Source organism: Octodon degus, unplaced genomic scaffold (genome assembly GCF_000260255.1).
Source record: "Octodon degus isolate 3935 unplaced genomic scaffold, OctDeg1.0 scaffold00014, whole genome shotgun sequence".
Lineage (NCBI taxonomy): Eukaryota > Metazoa > Chordata > Mammalia > Rodentia > Octodontidae > Octodon > Octodon degus.
In genome coordinates this window covers 6778669-6798113 of record NW_004524590.1, presented here as the reverse complement: position 1 = coordinate 6798113, position 19445 = coordinate 6778669, and the positions used below count along the sequence as shown (strand labels likewise).

Below are 19445 nucleotides of genomic sequence, written 5' to 3'. Positions count from 1 at the left end.
GAACTTTGGGAAAGATAAACAAGTCAATATTTTCTAAACACTTTAGTAAGATTGAGAGGGAATGAAAACTGCCAAACTTATTCCATAGCCACTAGTGTTAACCTTGATCCCATAACCAGAATGGCACTGAAAAGATATATGTCTTTAAAGAACCTAGATGCAGAAATTCTCTGAAAAGTATTAATAAACAGAATGCAGCGAATCATACAAATCACACATACTGACAAAACTGGCTTCATTCTAGGAATGAGGGGTGATTTAAATACATACAAATCAAAAAATGTAATACATCACACGAACAATGTAAGGACATAGACAACTCAATAATTGCAAGAAAAGAATTTGAAAATAAAACATCATCCATCCATGAAAGATATCCCTTAATAAAATAGGTATGGAAGGACACTTTCTAAATCTCTTAAATCCGTTTACAACAAATCTACTGCCAACATCATACTAAAGGGGAGGAAAGCTGAAAAAATTTCCTCTAAAATCAAGAACAAAATAATGATGTCCACTATCACCACTTTAGTTCAAACAGTACTTGAAATTTTAAAGAGGGCAATCAGGCCATAAAAGAAACCACAGGGATACCTATTGTAAAGGAAGAAGGTGAACAATCTGTCTTCATATGAGGAATGATCCCTTTAAAAGAATATCCTTAAAAATTGTATCAAAAGAATTCCACCACTAATAATGGCATTATATACAATGAAAAAGCTTCTACTTAACAAAGGAGCAACCAATTTATTACAGAGACAAATCACAGAATAGGGAAAAAAACTTGTCATTTTTTCATCAAACACAGGACTAATATGTAAAATATATATGAAGAACTAAAAAATATTAGAACACCGAAATAAAAGTCACAGTCAGAAAATGGGTATGTGAAGTGAGCAGACACTTCTCAAAAAAAATCAATAAACACATGAAAGAAACTTTCAGTTTTGGGATAATGCAGTCATTGGGGTAATGCAGAAGTCAGGTTCCAAGTTATTGTCCAACAAGAGATGAATAGATAAAGCAAATGAACTATTGATACATGATGGAGTACTTCTCTTTCCTAAAGAAGGATTCATGAGTCATGTTTAGGAAAACAGATAGATTTTGAGCTCATAATGCTCAGGAAATAATGTAGTCACAGAAGGTTCTATATATGACTTCTTATAATTGAAAGAAACTTTCAATTTTGGGGTAATGTAGTGATTGGGGTAATGCAGAACTCAGGTTCCAAGTTATTCCAGAAAGAATGTCAATCATTCAAACAAACAAACAAAAAAATTAAATAACGAAAGCTGGTGGGCAGCAGGAAGAAAAGTCCTTTTACATTCTGGGGTAGAATGCATATTAGTGCAACCACTATGAAAATCATTATGGAGATTTCTCAAAAGTCTTAAAAAAAGAAATTCTCTTCACTCAGCTGTTCCTCTTCTATCTATCATCCTGAAGAAGGAAAGCGGGCATACCATAGCGATACATGCCCAGCCCTGTGGAGAGCACCACCTCTCCTAATCCCTGGATCATGGAAGTGGCCTGCAAGTCCAACAAGAGATGAACAGATAAAGCAAATGAACTATTGATACATGACGGAGTACTTCTCTTTTCTAAAGAGGGATTCATGCGTCATTTTTAGGAAAACAGATAGACTTTGAACTCATAATGCTCAAGAAATAATGCACTCACAGAAGTTTCTATATATGACGTCTTTTAGGTGAGAGACCTACACTATAAGAAATTTTAAAAGTGAAATAAAAGATTGATAATAGAAAACACGGATAATAAACATAGACTCTTTGCAAATGTGAAGGGGATCAAGAGGGGGCTGGGGACTGGGAAAAGGGAGTGGGATGTAAGAAAGATTTAGATGCATATGCGCTTGGATCAACTCCCACAGTGAACTGAATCATTGTTTGGTGTGAAGAAATGGAAAGTCCTCCCCTATAAAGGATAAATTTGAGACTTTTGCAGGAAAATTGATGCACCTGGAAAATATAAGGTTGAGTGAATTAAATCAGACATACAAAGTTAAGTAATGTGTGATGTTTCTCATTTGAATAAGACAAAGCACAAAGAGGATAACAAAGGATGGGCAGAAAGGAGCAGTTGCATCTTTTGCAGATGGGCAGGAGTCCAAGGACTGAGGATGAGGGGTGAGGTGGAGGGGAAGAGAGACAAGTGAAGCTCTGTCAGGTACAGAGTCTAATGCCCTCCGTGAGTGCAGACAGGGTATGGCACGAACGACACCTAAATGTAATCATATCAACAAGAATGGAAGTGGGGGTTTTCATCCTCAGCATGCCACGCCAGCCCCACCCCTGGGGTGCACTGATATGGTGACTGAGACTGGGCCCAGAGGCTCACACCTGTAATCCCAGCACTTGGGAGGCTGAAAACAGGAGGATCACTACAAGTCTGATCTGCGTAGTGAGATCCTGAACACCTTGTAGACCCTGTACCAAAAACATAAAAAAATAAAATAAAATAAAACGTAAGAATGAAAATGGGAAATGGGGAGTGAGAGGAGGAGGAGAGATGAAAGAAGAGGAAAGAAGAAAGGGGATTTAAAACAGAAACAAGCCTGGGCAAGCTCATGTAGCCACTGCCCAAGTTTATTGCAAACTGCATGTACTGCAAATATACACTAATATTGTACTTTAAAAAATGGATGAAGGACTATTTTGTATCTGTATATACAAAATAGTTAGAATATATATATATATATATATATATATATATATATATGCTACTTTTTCTTAATTCAATGAGAAGAAAGATTTGTAGTAATAGTGTTTGGACAGGATATCATGTCTGTATCTTTTACTATGAATAACTACTTTGAAGACACCAATATACAATGAATTAATTATTGAAACTGTCCTACCAATAGGTTTTGAAACTGTCTCATTGCTATTTTATTCTCAATAAAATTAATTTAAAAATGGAAAACACACTGATGTGAGAAGATCTCTAATGTAGAGATGAAAACTTTCCCAAGGAATGTGGCACCACTGTAGACATAAATTTCCTCACCTCCCTCATGACTGGCTCTAGCTTTCCAGGAAGGACCCTGGAAAGCTATGGAAATTACCTCAGACTGAAATTCTGTTTTCCTCTCTTCTTTCTGTTCCATCAGTTCTGCCAATGTGGTCTAATAAAAATGACTGAAAATGTGCTCGATTTTCATGTATCATGTCGATGCTTAACATGAGCTCCAGAGAAAAAGGTTACTTGAAATCCTAAGTCATGTTTAAGTCTGTCTTCATTCTTACCTTACTGCTCTTCCCATTGAGCACAGAAGTGTCTGTGCTCAATGGGAAGAGCAGGAAGAGGACCTGGTCTAGGGGAGCAGGCGTGTCAGCGGCGGAGCAGGACATCTCTGGAGAATCCAGATCACATCGAAGTTCTTGCTGGAAGGTACAGCCACTTACACCTCTCATTTATTTATTTGTGTCTTGTTTCATTGCTCTGAGATCATGCTGATGCTCTACCAATGCAGTTTAGCTCTTGGAAAAGGGCTCCCTGAAGCTTCCGTTGTCTAGAAATACTTCCTTCCAGAGCTCAAAGTTTTAGTTAATGGAGGACACACAGAACAGACATTCTCCTGCCAAGCTAGCTGATTAAAATTTCCTAACTAATGGAGCATAGTTTGCAACACTGTTGTTCACATAATACCATAAGGACTAGAGGTTTTTTAAGATAGAAAACTGTCACATTTGCAGTTGAAATTTATGCAGCCTTACAGACATGTCACACTCATTGCATGGCCTGCTTGAGTACACTAGAGAGAGGAAGTAAAACAAAAGTTTACTCTTTAGCAAAGATAAAATTTGAAAAAAAAATGAACTGATATATGAAAATTATTTTGTAAGTGTTTCACGTGGAGAACAATTGAGAATTCAGAGCTCAAAATAAAAGCAGTTTCATAAGTGATAGACAGTCAATCACTATTAAAAAGTGAAATGACCTTTTCCCTCATTTAAAAAAGAACCCATTTCTGTGTTTTTTTCTTTCAGCATCAATTAAGTTCCAGGAGTATTGTTTGTGGTAGACTTGTTTTATAAAATTGACTACTTCAAGAGTTGCTAACTTTATCTTAAGGTCCAGGTGGTAGCAGTTTATATTTTCAGCACCATATTGCCTGTGTTATTCATCTCTCCTGATCCATATATTTGTGTATATTCATATATCTTGATGTAAGGTAAGCACATCCTTTGACAATAAGTAAAAAAAATGAATGTGGCCATAGTCTGCTGGCTTTTTGACTAGTTTAATTGTAACAAATGCATCCATAAAATGTTAAATTTGTGCTTATTGTGTTATTGGAAAAAATAATGCATGTTTTCTAGGTCTAAAGGCAGGTTAAACAAGCTATTATACAAGATGAATGTCAGCCAAAGAGATTCTATGCTGTAGCTTGAATCCTAGAGGGATAGTAATAAGGGATCTTTCCTGAGTTAGGTAGAGTTTGGAGAGATCACAGTGCCACCAAGTCCAATATTCAGTGTTAAAAGTAGAAGTTACTAAAATGTCTAGACATGACAGAAGAGCCAAACAGACACCAAAGGGGAGCATTCCAGGGTGAAATTAGATGCGTGTTAGCTATTGTTGATATTTAGGTTTCGATTGTGTATCTTGGGCAATTTGCCTACAATCACACATGTGGTAAAGTTCTGGTAGGACAGATGCAAGGAAATGAGGAATGTATGCTTGGAAGATGGTTTTGTGTACAATTAAAAGTTGCAAAAGGTTCATTTTTCTTGGAAATGTGGTATTATAAGTTGAACTAAATTCAGAAATTTTAAATCTTAAAAATAAATGCTTAAAACTATTGTTTGAAGCAAGGTACATTTCCCCTATGATGAATGCTATCACTATGTATATATAAAATGTACCAATAAAAGAATTCAAGGAAAAATAAAACAAAGTAAAATAAAAAATAAAACTGTTTCATTTGTTACAATTTAATTTGTAACAAATTAATTTAATTGCTCCTAGTTAAATTTGTTATAATTAAACTAGTCTAGAAGCCAATAGTCTATGGCCACATTCAATTTTTTTACTTATTGTCAAAGGATGTGCTTACTTTACATGAAGAAATATGAATATATACAAATACATAAATCAGGAGAGACGACTAACACAGACAATATGGTGCTGAGTACAATGAAGGATTTGTACTCTTACTGTCTTTTCACACCGTCTTTGCTAGTTCAGTTGGCAGAATATACCACAAACCTATTACAAGGCACAACTTCTACCATTAAGCTACTTATTATCTACTTGGTATGACATTCCATATCTTGATGAAATAGGCAATTGATAATATGCTTATATGATTCAGAATAGTATTCTAAATCATATTCAGCATGGTTTACCAACTTTCATTACACATTCCACATAGGAGTCTGTCTACGACGGCTTATTCGGCCTGGGGGTGGTGCTCCATGTTGGTGGCAATATTGGTGGCCTCATCTCAGTGGCAATCATCTGAGTAATGTTAGCAAAAATAAGTGAGGTCATGGACTTCTGAATGAAGTGAGAAATGCCTACACCAGAAAAAAAGGATTCCAGTTCCTTTTGCTCACCACAGGGCTGTGGTGTGAATGGCACACCACAACAGCTGTGAGACAGCGGGAAGGATCTCAGGCTGAACCCAATCTGGCATGCATGGCAAGTTAGTGAGTGAGCGGGCAGTCAACTAGAAAACGTAGTTAAACTAGAAGTCACAATCACAGGACTTCATTTGCTCATTCCTTAGAACAATCAAGAGTTTCTAAGAAAGCTATAGGCCCCGTAGGTCTTCTACTGTTCCCATGAAGAGCACTGGACAAGGGTTATATACACCAGCCTAGATAGCAGAGATCATCTGATTGCTGAAGAACTCTAATCATGAGGGCTTATCCACATGACAGGAGGTGTGAGGAAGGGGAGGGCCAGTGGTGGGGCCATGTCAAGTCGAACTAGAGCAAAGGGACTCAGCTGAGTTCCCTGTGATGCAGAGGCCTCTCCTCGGATGTGCCTGGGCCTGGAGGACAGATGTGAGCTCGGGCAGTACTGCTGAGGGCCCAGGGCCAGAGACCTGGCCACGCTTTGCCGTGGAAAACTGCCCTGCACTGTCTGTGCGCATAGTCCGCTGGGTAGAGTGGATTCCACGTGGGGTCTGCTGGGTCAAGTTTCTCATTGATTATAGCTGCACCTGAAGAATGTCAGGTAGGAGTGTGGCCAAAACTGGGCTCCTCCGCTAAGCGCAACTGCGAGCAGCACCAAACATTCTATTTTGTCCTTTGCTATTTGGAAAAAAAATTAAATGTTGCTAGAACTTCCTTTTTATTTTTATTTTTCAAGAGAAGCTAGGAATTTATATATTAAATTTTCTGACCTTCCAATATTGGAATATTTTATTTTATTATTTTATTTTATTTTATTTTATTTTATTTTATTTTATTTTATTTTATTTTATTTTATTTTTGTACAGGATCTCATTATGCAGCTCCTAGTGATCCACTTGTCTCAGCCTCCTCAGCCCTGGGATTACAAGTATGTACCATCACACCCAGTTTCAGTGACTGGCTTGATACAGGGACAGCATGGCATGTGGTACCAGGGATTGGACCCAGGTCCTTGCACTTGCCGGGCAGGTGCTTAGACTGCTGAACTATCTCTTAGGCCTGACAATTATTTTTAAATGATGTAATCCTAATCCATCTTGAAGATCACAATTTGCAATTTCCTTTTTTTTTTTTTTTTTTCCGGAACTGGGGATTGAACTCAGGCCCTTGTGCTTGCCAGGGAAGCGCTTATTCCACTGAACCATCTCCCTGGCCCTGAAATTTGCAGTTTCTACGTAAAACAAGGACAGAATTTGTCTAGAAGACAAGAAACACAGAACAAAAGAGAAAAATGCAATGTTCCATTCTGGGGGCGGGTCTCAGCGTGCAGATCAAGTCAACTGTTTTTATTTCTTCTACCTGCTAATCCGCTCCATGTCCTAAGTACCCTGGACCTTCTCAAAGCTCCCGTGCTTCTGGCACCTAGCTAGAAAATTTCTTCTCAGCAGACTGTTATGGGCTGTTTCTTGTTAAGGTGTCACAGTTTGCAGAGTTATAGTCCCTCACACTCAAGCACCCTAGGAAACGATTGTCCACAATGTGAACTCCAAGAACCAAAGTAAAAATGTTTTTCTCTGACATAATAAACATCTCCTTGTGGAGCTGGAGATTAAAAGGAGACATTTATTTTACTGGGCTATTGATGACTATGGGTACCTGAAATTCCCAGGGTAGCTCACAATGGAAGTGACAGTGATATGTTTGTGTGTCTTTAAATATATACCATTGTGAGGAGCAAGCTGTAAAGATAAATCTTTCTAAGGAATAATAGGAGACTTTCTGTTCTGGAAATGAATGGGCCTCTGGCTGGCTATTTCCCAGGCTCCAAATATAAGGGCAGTTTTTGTCCACCCATTCGTTCCCTCCGAATATGGATCTGCCAGGCCCTCTGCTGAGCTGCTTTTCATCTATTTTTCCTTTAGAGACACCACCTCAGCTCTGGCCCTCTGTAATTGTGGAGCTGTAGCTAGCAATTACGACCTCACCTTCAGCTTGGCCTCAGTCTCCAGTGTCTCCCAATTCAAAGCGTTTCTGCCTGTTACCCGAAATCATCCTTTCAAAACTTCTAATTTCACCTCCAGCCAAGTCAGAAAGCTTAGCTAAAATTTTAATGTAAAATTATTTTTAAGAGGAAAAAAATGGAATATTGTTTAAGTCTTTCCCATCTGTAATCCTTGAGTCATATTTAATGCCAACTTCCTGTGTTCTTGAGAAAGAGGTATCTTTTCAGGATTTTATTTTTTCCAGTTAAGAATATTATTTTTTAATTGTCATAAAGATTCTGCAGTGTCTGAGGGGTTTTGGTGCAAGGAAACAATGACACTAAATCACTTTGTTTAATTCCCTTAGAAATCTATTTAAGAACTAACAAGCAGTTATGAATTAAATTTTTAACAATGAGACATTCAGTGATATATTAAATAATTAAACTCCATCTTTACATGAATGTCAACAACAATTTAAATTTCTAAATTTCCTTGAAATCAAAAAGATGATTATAGGTATTTAATCCAATTTTTCTAAGCAAGTTAATTAAAATAAATTTCCATGCTTTTTAACGAACCAAAGAAACAAGAATATTGGAATAGTTTTTTTTTTTTTTTTAAATCAGTGATGTCCTGATGTTAGCCAACTATAAAATTTGCTTATTGCAATGATTTAAATTGTCTCTTCATAGTTTCAAATTTTATTTCTGAGCCTACATTAATCATTTCACATATTCATTGCTACATCTTTTTAGAATTTCAGTAACTTTCTCATATCCAAAAAAGATAAAACTTCAGATTAGCTGGGGATTGATTCCTGTTTTGTCACAGGTCTTGGTACACAGTCTGTATTTTACTTTATTTATTTATTATTAACTTTTGGCACGAGGGAATGAACTCAGGACCTCGCACTTGCCAGGCAGGTTTGCAGACCACCGAGCTATCTCTCCAGCCCCTGCTATACAGTCTGTTATGACTTATATCTAGATGTTGCCCTCAAACCTTATGCACTCATAAGTGTGGCTTTTTTTTTTAACTGAACAGTGGCTGCTGTATTGCATGATGTTATCTTCAAAGTAGTTGTTGAGATTACCAGATATAAATGTGCAAGATAGGTTTAAAGAAAAAAATAAAATAAATGTGACTGGACCTTCCATGTGTGACCGTGGATACAGCATGTGCATTAGTTAAAGTACACCCGAGTGCCTAGCATGTTCCTAAGTGTGCATAATTAAAGGCCCATCGTATGTGTAGCTCGTGCCATGCAACAGGCTTCTAGCCTGATAAATGGAATGGGAGGCCCTCTGCTGGATGCCCCCGTCACCTCTGGGCTGCCCCTCTGCCAGGCCTCCCTGCTTGGATCCAGCTGAGGGGATTAAAACGTCTATGAACAGTGAGCTAAAATAAACTTGCTTCTTTTAACTTTGGGTGTCGCATATTCTGTCTCAGTAAAAGGAAATGAATTAAGAAATGGTCCAAAGTAGTTTAGAGATCATTTTATAATTATTTCTTGCTTATCACATCAGCCAAATTTGATTAGATATTCTACGTGTGTTTCAAATTTTGAAAATTGAGCTTTTATTGATAATTGATTTGCAAATTATTGGCTTGATATTTGCTATATTGTGATCCATAGTATATTAATGTTATTAATCCTATTTATTTAATAGAGAATTCACAAAACATTTTTTCAGATAGAAAGTTGGGCCCCAGGGACATGTCCACTGCTAGTAGAAGAGGATTTATGTCCACATAAGTAATTCTCACTTAAGTAACCATGGCAAATAATTTTTCAGCTTGCTTTTTTAGGTATTACCAGTATCTCATCATTATTGGCAGTCTTCTTCTATTGTCACGCTTTTCAAGTTGTATATTTTGTGTTATTTTTGGTGCTGGTAATTCACACACACCCAAAGGAAAAAAAATGTATTTATAATCACTTTCTTTTTAATATTATTAAGTTGGTTTTATATGTGTATAATGTTAACTTTGTCATTCTTTCTTTTCTTTTTTTTAAGGTTTTGTTTGTGTGTGTGTGTGTGTGTGTGTGTGTGTCTGTGTGTGTGTGTGCAGGGTCTCACTGCACAGCTGGGACTTGTAGTTAGCCTCCTGAATTCTGCCTCCCTAGTTCTAGGATTACAGGCGTGTAGCACCTTGCCTGGATTGCATCGTCAGCTCAACATGTGCCTGCAGTTGGGGCTGGCATGGCATGCGATGCCAGGGATTGAAACTTGGCCCCTGCGCTTACCTAAGCAAGCGTTTGGTCCGCTGAGCTATACTGCCAGGCCTTCTTCTTTCTTTTCTTTACACACCATATTAGATTTTTCATTTTGCACATTACTATAATCTCATTTCATACATATGTATAAAATTATTATTTTTATTATTATTATTGACATACAGACAATATACCCTGGCCATTGGACTATTTAATATTCTTTCTGCTCTCTTAACATTGTCTTGTTTGTTTATTTATTGATGCGTTCGATACAGGGTCTCAATGCAGCTTGGATTCGTGATCTTCCTGCTTTCAGCCTTCCCAGTGCTGGGATTACAGGTGTATGCCGCCACACCAGGTCTCCTGGCCAGCGCAGCATGTGGTGCGCGCCTTCAAACCTCAGGCCCTGCGCTTGCCTAAGCAGGTGTGTAGTGCACTGAGCTATTCTTGAAAGTGTTCTTAAATTTTAGCAAATGCAGGTAAGTGTGTGCCTACTCAAGTATTCAACTTACCCTCCAGAGATTCCTGATTCCATGAACACTAAAGCCTGTGAGAGGCTTGTTTTGAGTATTTTGCAAATGCAACACTTCTTCCTGGAGAACAAAGCTTCTGCCAAATTCTCAGCCATAGTGAGTGGAACAGTACTCTACAATTGTGCAGTGCACAAACTGAACACCTATACAGGAGCATTCCCCCTTCCTTGACAGTGAAGAATAGTTCCAAAGACCAGTATTTCACTCCAGATTATTCCCTTACTCATCGCATCAGACAATAGTTTCACTTTACTGTTGAATGTTTAACGCATAGACTTCTTTGCGTCTTGTCTCTGCTCCTAGCAATGGGACTTTTAAAAAGTATAAACCTGCAACTCCCTGCACCTTTTTTTGTATTTAGTGCAGGATCTACAGGGGCTCACTACACACATTGGACTCGTGATCTTCCTGTTTTCAGCCTCCCAAGTGCTGGGCACAAGCCGCCATGCCCAGTTTCAATTACCCTCGCAGTGCACCTGGGGCAGGGCCAGCACAGTATGCTGGGGATGGAACTCCAGTCCTTGCGTGTGCCTAAGCAGGCACTGTAATCTGCTGAGCTATCTGGCTGGCCAAAACCTGGCCCCTTTTATGTCTTTGTAAAACGAAAGTAAAAGTGTCAGCATCAAAAAAATATCGTGATAATAAGATACAGAGAAATACTGGATGGTTAAACATCAGTTCTTCCTCTTCCCTGAACATGGTTGGAACTGATGCCCACTGCTGAGTCAGCTTCACTTCTGTGATAAGCTGAGACTCTGGTACTTGCTACAGAGTTGCGTGTTTAAATCAGACTTTACCATTGTTCTGTTGCTGCTTGTTACATAAAGCTTCCTCTATGGAGGCCTTCATGAGCCAATTTATTTTGATTTAGAAGGTGTGACAGAGGTTTCATGCATGAGGTTCTTAGTTTTATCCTACTTGGGCATAGAGATGTTGAAGAGGATTAATAGGATGGCACCATTGTGCTTAACTCATAAATTCAGCCCTTTTATTTACACTGTGTGCATTTCACTTGTGGTAACAGAGGCCTATAAATGAAAGTCTGGTGACCCCACTGGCTGTGTTTGTTACTTTGGATGAGTTACTGTTAAGAAAAGATAAATTATTTTCATCCTTTGTATATGTCAAGAAAAATACCCTGAGACTTCTTTCATTTATGTATTTGGTACAGCGTCTCACTACGCAGCTTGGACTCATAGTGATCCTCCTGTTTTCAACCTCCCCAGTGCTGGGACTACAGGCCTGCCCCACCACACCCAGACTCCTTCCCGGCTCAGCGTGCCCCAGGGGTGGGGCCATGCCCTGAGACTTTTAAATGATAAGAATTTATTATCATTTCCTTCCTTTGGCCAGAAAATTACATACTGTTATAAACTAAATAAGAATTCAGTCAGCAGATAGCTTTTAAAATAAAGTTTTTAATCATAACAATGAATTGAAAATCTCAGTTATTTGGAACAGTGCTTAATAAGTGAATAAATTGCTTTTGAGCTCTCAAAGTGTATAATTAGTGCTGAATGCCATAGCATGAAGATTTAAATTACTCTTGAATGATTTTTGGAACTATTTACAAATGCATTAGTTACTATAGCACTCAGTTATAAAAGACCAAACCCCAATCCATTAACATAACCTGCAGGTAATGCCTGCACCAGGAACTTTTTAATTCTTCTTTGAATAGTGGTGTCTTACAGCCATCCTGTTTGGCCAAAGTACAAATCTACATTCAGTACAATAAATGTGTCAGGTAGCATCTTGCTCTCAGAAACTCCGATTCGAGTCTGTGCTTCAGTGATAGAAGGAGATGGCTGCTATTCGAGCTCCACTGTGGAGTTTAGAACCTGGCCGGGCCCTGCATTCCCGTGTCACACCTGTGTGCACCCTCAAACTTTACGATGCTCCAATCCTCCTACCACCTGCAAAGAACTGGCAACCATCCTGAGGTCTCAGGGCAGCCGCAGACATGGAACGCAGCATGAATGCAAGACACTCTTACTCATGGGTCATACATAGCTTCCTGGGAAAAGTAAGTACAATACACACAAGGTCCCACCTCGTGCTACTTGGCTTAGGATTTGGCTACATTATGAAAATGTGAGAACAATACACATCCGGCCGAAACCATAGTTCGCATTTTGAATTTTGATCTTTTGCAGGTTAGAGATGGAAAGCTCATTTGTGATGCTGGTTGGGAAGCCCCAGCAGCAAACTTCCTCTCCCAGTCAGCCAGGAGGCGACGAGGTGAAGCCTCCTGCACAGGGCAGCGGGCTCTGTTGTTGCGCTAGCATATTCAGCAGGTTAGCAGACTCACTGCACTTTTAGCTGAAGATGTTTTCAATTTATGGTGGGTTATGGGATCTCTGCATAACCCTGGTAACATCTGTATGTATAAAATATCTTATTGCATGCAGCTATTTAATATATTTATAATGAATGTAAGAATATATCTAGTATGTCATGTGAAATTTGTTTTAAACATAAATCTGATGTCAAAATTGGATTTCTACTGTTCTTATTTTAAAATCCACAATTGTTATGAGAGCACACAAAGCTAGTTATGTTTTCATCAACTTTCTAATATTTTGTGCTGTAATGTTGTGCTTTTTTAAATGCTTCAGCTCGAATATTTTTCTTCAGTTCATTCAGCTTGACTAGGAATCACCCTCCGGACCTGGGCATGTGCCCTGTGTGGTTGAGTGTCCCTAAATACACCACAGGGCTACACTTTCCATTCGCCTCTCAAGTCCGTAACCAAACCCCAACTTTTCAGGGAGGCCTGCGATGTACTCCTCTCTGCACAGGCTGGGAAATGGAGGTGCAGGGTTCTGAATGTTACCCAGAGGGGCTTGTGCTTCAGATATTTAAGTCTCTGGGAGAAAAACTGCAACAGATAATTCTATGACTGAAAACCTAAGGGACTCAGGCAGTGATCAACACTTCAGGTTTTAAGAGGGATGACTCTGTGCTCTAATTAGTTTGCCCAGTCTCTCTGCTTATTTGAATTAACAATGAAATGGTGGAGGTACTGATAAAGGGGACTAAAATGCCCAACAAGAAAGGTACATGGGATGAGTTAGTGTTCTCTAAAATGGAAGCATGAAGTTTAGGAACAAATGGAGGTTAAGAGCAGAATATATTTATTGAAGGAAAGAAAGCTTCTATTCAAGAGAGGCACAGAAGAGAGACCCTAGCTGGTTGTTCCAGGAAGCTGCCTCTTCCAGGGATTTTTTATAGCATGACACCATGCAGTGAGGGAAGTTTATAGTGGAGAACATGGGAAATCATTTAGGGGGACATGAGGTAGGACAAAACTATGGTCAGCCAATGAGATCACAAGCACCATTTCTCAGGTAAAATTAATTAAATACAGAACCAAATGAAGAAGCCAGTCACATAGCAAGTCAGCATGAATATGAGACAGGGTCTCTTCCTGTTGGAAGTTGGCTCTTACAAGGTGATTGATACCTATTTATAATATGAATCCCTGATGCCCATCCCCAGTGATGTATGTGGCTGCATTCATTTGCTCTTTTATCTTGAGATCTGGCCCACAGTGGGTGTCTGTCTTTTCCAAAGTTGCAAAATCACCTTGTCTTCCATATTTCCTTCTTAGGGCCTGGCCCTGTCTGACTGCCTATAATATTTCTGATGAAGTAGCCCAAACTGACATGAGGGAACACTGGACACCAACTGCTCTGGCTTCTTCAGGCTGAAAGGGGTCATAGTTGTTGACTGGCAGGCAGAGGTACTCTTCAGAGGTTGTACTTAAAGGCCCTCAATAGACACCAGGCATTTTTATCTTGGGTAGGTGTATAACTTTGCATCTGGAAGAGACAAAGCCAAATAAATTGCATCAACAGGATAATTATAAATACAGTCAGCAAGATTTTCACTAAGAAGACAGTAATGACTTCCTGTAAAGATGATAAAGATCCAGTCCAAGGCGCCTCAACATCTCACATACCATACATATCACACACCATATTTGAAACCTAATATTTTGAGCAGCCATTGAGACATTAGCAGAAGGATCTGGAATGTAATAAACTTTTTAAGTTTGTAATTATAAAAATTGTGACTTGTTAGAACTTTTTGTACGTCCGCTAGCAGAGATCTCTTAAATGTAGATTTTAATCCCTTTTTTATCTTCCAAGGCCATCAGGCATTGTCTCCAATAAACCTGCAAGCTCTATTATTACTGGGGGAAGATGAATTGCCAGACCTAGGGAAAACACTGAGTACTGTCCAGTTTGCAAATTGGACCACCAGCTGAGTGCCTACTGACAAATCTGCATGAATAACTATCAAAAGCCTAATTGGCTTTCCCTTATATGGGTAGTTATCATGAACTCCCTCAGACTGACAGGCAAAGACCCATGACCTCATCAGCCTTAAACTTCCTCTAATTGCATCATGAACACTTTCTTTTTCCCTCTTCATCAGCTTTAAGCATGTTTGCTTGAAATGTCCCTTTTCTCTGTCTGGATCCAAGAAGCATAACTTTTTCCCTGTTTCCTGACTGACCTTTATTCCTGTAGCCTGCTAGTATCACTAGTCTCCTTTTCTGTCTATAATTCCATTCTGTATTCTTTCTAATATGAAACCCCTCAACTTAAACAAATTCATTCCTGCAAACCCTTCTAACTTCTGCAGCTTGTGTCAGATATCTGGGGCCCACTGAACAGGATACAACTTTTTCGTTTTAAGGCCTCCTGCAGTCAGCCCTGCCTAAGGAATATGAGGGCAACTCTCCTTGTAGTGGATATCCTGACATATGATTAGACTGATAGAAAAAGCATCTTTGAGGCAATCAGCCCTGCCCAAGGAACATGAAGATAGTTTCCCCTGTAATGAGGCAGGAAACCCCAAGAAAGCTCAGGTCACCTGGGTTGAATGAGGTGTACATAGTTAGTTAAGGCCCTAATATGTGTCTTTGTACCAAATCTGGTGGATCCCAGTAGCAGGAATCTAAAAGTAACCTAGCATATTTGCTATAGGTTTTATCTGTATGATCAGCTGGGCCTTGGTATCCTCTAGGAAAGAACAAATCTTCTGAGAGATGAGAACATGTATAATCAAAGCATGAGCACGTGAGCTAACCCACTTTCTTTTAAGCCCCTTTATTCTTGGATGCTGACAGTTCACTATATATTCCTCCAGTTTTAGTTAAAACATTAAGCAATATTACTTTAGAGAAATATAATCTGAGAAGTCACACCTATATTTACTATCAGCATGAGATACCTGCACTATATCAGAAATCAACCAGGATAACTTACATACTTACCATGAAATACACAGCTTTCAGTCAGATTAAACCAATGTCCCATTCAGTGTATTAGATATGACCCCCATTATAAACAAGGGGCAATGCCAAGGGATTTTTCCTTTTTATATACTGTGACTCTCAAGTTTATGTTCTAAAGACAAGGCCTGGATCTCTCTATAGGCCCAAAAATCAGTCTCGGCATAATTTGGATTACTTAGCAACCTGAATATATATTATTGTAAGTACTTGGATAGAATAAATCTCTGCAGGATGAGAGCTGGTCTTTCAGGCACAACTAAAAAGAATGAATGAACAGAGTTATCTCAGTTATAGCTCAAATGACATATCTTTAAAGTCTGTTTCTTTTGAGGTGCTATGACAGGAAGGAAGGTCAGAGCTAGAGAAGGACAAAGAGACCTGTGCCAATGTCCAACAATAGGCTGTTTTTTGTTGTTTTTTGTTTTTTTTTCTCTAGTCATGATTACTCGGGGCTCCTCAGTGGAGATGACAGGCAGAGATAACAGTCTGGCCAGAAAAAGGAGGCAGGCCCAGGGCCCTTCAGTCCTAACGGACCATCTGGGAATGCTGAGTGTGAGCTCTGAGGCCTGCTCCTCAGAGTGCAGTCTCGTATCCAGTGGCCGCCTTGGCAGTCAAGGCATGGATTACAGGGCCTACGAAGGCAGCCCCTCTGATGCTGGCCTGTCTTGTGACAGTGGTAGCAGATGAACCTCCTCAGCAGATGAACCTCATTGTCACTGTCTTGGAAACCAGAGACTTAGATTTATGGCCTATTATCAGGCCACAAGAAAGGCATCCAATTTTTAACTCTTTGTTATCTCTCTGTGGTTTTCTTCTGACTATAGAACACTAAGCAAGCAGTTTTTACTAAAGTATCAAGTGAGTCATCTAAACCAAAATATATCTTTTATAGCTTTTTTTTTTTTAAATAATTTGAGCTGACTGGGTAGTGAACTTAATTAGAGAGGTCTATTAAATTAGGATGTAGGGAAGTATGTTTTACCAGTGCCTCTTAAATGTTCTAAGAAAGCAGAGTGACATTCATCTTTCTCCTGGTAAATAGCTAAAATTTAAAATAACTAAAAGGCTTAGTTTTTAGTTTGTCTTAGATATTCAAAAATATACTCTTGAAAATGTCTCTTCCAATCTCCAGCTTGGTTATCAGGCCATCGGGGGTCTGACTGCTTGGGCTCCAATGGGAATAGGTAGTTCCACTGGCTGGCTGTCTCTTTGCTCTTTAAAATTAATATGATATTCATCTACAAATGCAATAGCAGCTTGTAATGCTGCCTATCTTTTGTCGGAAGTCAAAGCTTGGTTTAAGATTAACGTTACAACCTTTCAGTCTAGTTTATAGATTTGAGTAAATCCTCTAGAAGACAATGTATTTATCAGGGTCATCTAAAGATTTTCCAAGACCTGACTTTATCTGTTTTATGCCACTGAGAGAAAAATGGTATATGAACTCTGTAATTTCCAAAATGTCCATCTAGTTATTAAAGGGTATTATCCTTGAAAAGCTTTTATAAATTCAGCTAAGGAAGGGTGTAGCCCTTTAGGATTACAGCTGGTCTAGCATCCCCATCCTCTAGACTAGATAGGCAAATAGGAGAAAACCTACTTTCAATAATGGTGGGCGAGTCTGTGATTAAGGCTGTCTTGTTCTTAGGCTCCAAAGGTTAGGGGGGAGCAGCCTTAAGCTCCAGGACAGTGAATGCCTGAGGCACCTGACCTGCCTGGTTCTCCTGCACGTCACATGTAAACTTTATTTTATTTTATTTTTTCATTTATTTTATTTTTTTTGTGGAACTGGGGATTGAACTCAGGCCCTTGTGTTTGCCAGGCAAGCACTTATTCTACTGAGCTAACTCCCCAGCCACGTCACATGTAAATTTTAAAACTAAATAAGGACTACTTCTTGATATAAACAAAATCTAAACATAATGCATTTATATAATTTTCCTTGTTCTTTGCAATATCTTTCTAGTAAAAACATAGCAAGCCTAACTCCTCTGCATTCCATTTTGGCACTAGAAAGTATTAAATGACTCTTTCAGTGTGGAATGACCAAAGGTCTTCCGGTGCCTAATGATGCATTCTAAAGGAGTAAGAGACTTTGACTGTGAGATAAACTGGAATGCAATAGAAAGATTTTAGGATGTCCCCATCTTATTTATAATCAATTTCTCCTCCAGACATCCCCTGAGTAGACCACTCCAGAGCAAGTAGCTGGTCATCTGGAGAGAGAGGAGACAAGATCTGACCAGCCTGTCCACCCTTGAACTGGTGTGTGATTTTTATCTCCTGAAAGCATCTCACAAGAAATGCACTTACTCTTATTGAATATTATTTGTAAGTATAAGTTAAAATTGACAGAAATGTCTACAGAAGAAAGCATAACTATTGCATAAAAGGTGAGTTGGAAGCAGAGCACCTCCCATGCTGTGCTGTAAAAGATCACCTTTGGAGATAGACAAGAGAGAAAATTGACTGGAAGAATGTTGTCCTGGGCCTGGCAGCAAAGAAATCTGCAAGACACTTGTATTCTTCCATCTAATCTAGAAGGCTTTCTAAAGTTATTCTTTTTAGTGCTATTGTCTAAATTCAAGCAAGGAATACCAGTACATTTAGCACCCAGTTCCAATGCAACACATACAAATACAAAACAGTCATAAAATGTCCCTTTAAAGAAATACCATAACATTTCCATGTTTTAACTCAGATTTCCTAATATTTTGACTGTCATTTGAACAAAGACAAAGCATAATTAATTATAAACAATTTTAACATAACTATTTGAGACAAAACTGTATGAGGCAAAGCATGAACAATTATAAGCAATGAGCAAAGACATATAAAAATTTGAAGCATAGAAATTTGTTACCTAAAAGAGCCCCAAGCTAGAGTCTATGAAAGAAAAAACAAACTCATGCTACCATCCAATGATCTCAGTGGAATCTCTAAATGATATAGGCAAATGAAACACCTAACCTGAAAGAGGACTAATTCATTTTCTCTAAAACAAAAGAATGAATTTTAGGAACAAATGGAGGCTAAGAGCAGAATATTTTTTGGGGGAAAGAAAGCTTCTGTCTGAGAGAGGGAGATAAGGGAGACCCCAGCGGGGTGCCCTGGGAAGCTGTCTCTTCCATGGCTTTTTTATAGAGGAAAACTTTGTGGTAGGGTGGGTCTGACTTGGAGAACATGGGAACTCGCTTAGGGGCCATGAGGTGGGACAAAACTATGGTTAACCAATGAGATTACCACCATTACCATTAGATAAAATTGATTAAATCCAAGACAAAATGAGGAAGGCAATCATGTAGCAAGTGGGCATGAATGTAGGGCAGGGTCTCTTTCTGTTGTGGGTTGGGCTATTGACTTTTCTGAGCTCTTTCAAGGTGATTGACATATATTTAGCATATGAACCCCTGATGCCCAGCCGCGGGGAAGTGGGGAAGCACGTGGCTACATTGTTTACTCTTTTGTCTTGAGGTCTGCTCCACAGTGGATGTCTGCCTCTTCCAAATTTGCAAAGTCACCTTGTTTTCCAAGGCCTGGCCTTGAGGGCCGGGTCCTGTTGGACTGTCTATAGTATTCATATCTAATTCAGCTACTACAAGAATTCTGTCTTATTCGTGTTCCTAATTATCATTACCTTACATTTGCACATAACTTCTCCCTGGAATTCAAATATGGCACTGAGCTCCAGCACCATACAGGACATATTCAGGAGAATATACAAGACATATCTTAATTCAGAAATTAAAAAAAGGGTCTACATTGTGTAGAGTAAAAAGCACATTAAAAATT

At 38.9% G+C, this 19445-nt stretch overlaps 2 pseudogenes; one reads left to right on the top strand and one right to left on the bottom strand.

The window, feature by feature from the left end:
• LOC101583450 overlaps positions 1-6127 on the bottom strand; it is a 20963-nt pseudogene extending 14836 nt beyond the window's left edge.
• Positions 6128-12308: 6181 nt separating this feature from the next.
• The window catches only part of LOC101583053, a 78328-nt pseudogene continuing 71191 nt past the window's right edge, over positions 12309-19445 (top strand).